Raw genomic sequence first — 908 nt, 5'->3', positions numbered from 1 at the left:
GACTTCGCTCAGGTGACATTTCCACAATATTAACCATTATTATCGCGTTGTTATTTCTTCCTCCATATAATCTGTATTATAAAATATTCATACGGTATCTTCCAAAAGTATTGATTTAACTTTAATATGATTCTGATCATTTAGTGACGTTCACGATGAACTAACGACTTGTCCATGGTGTCTCGCATTTAACTGTTAGAAATGGACACCTGCTTCAGTCACTCTGAACAACAATAGTCGGAAATGATAATTATGTGGATTTGTGATTGATTTTTCTACTCACCAAACAGTTAAATGTTGAATTGATGATTATTGACAATGGTATTTGAACGCAACATGACCACGTGACATGCTAAAGACATTGCTATTGGTCCCAGACAGCTCGTCAGCTTCTTTGGGTTTCTCTTTCACTGAGAGCGGTCCTCATATGTGACTTTTGTTGCTTTCTTCCTTGTTATGCATATTTAGTTAAAATGTACCACAACGTGAGCTACTAATCAAATTATCAATACAACAAGACCAAAAACACACTTAAAATTAACACAGAATTCAAATGTAACCAATTTCTCTTGTATTTCATGAAGTAGCAACCACAATTTAAATGAGCAAGCAGGCTATAGGGAGCCTAATCCCTTTCCAGTCGGCTCATGGATATCGGAAGAATGAAAAAGATGAATGCAAGTCAATGGGGCTAAACGAGCTATTTTTCAATATGCTTCTTACGCCCTGGATTGCACATATGTTATAATTCAATTTAAAGGTGAACTATGCAAGAATTGGACAGTTAAATAATCACAAAACAGTCCAATGTGGCTATCACATTGCAGGAAAGGTTTCAATGACAAGACTAGGGGAATGTCAGGTTTCTGTTTTCAAAAAGGTTGGGTCGTGATGGCCATTCTGTTAAC

The sequence above is a fragment of the Nothobranchius furzeri genome, chromosome 10 (assembly GCF_043380555.1).
Source record: "Nothobranchius furzeri strain GRZ-AD chromosome 10, NfurGRZ-RIMD1, whole genome shotgun sequence".
Classification (NCBI taxonomy): Eukaryota; Metazoa; Chordata; class Actinopteri; order Cyprinodontiformes; family Nothobranchiidae; genus Nothobranchius; species Nothobranchius furzeri.
Note: the sequence above shows the minus strand (reverse complement) of the source record.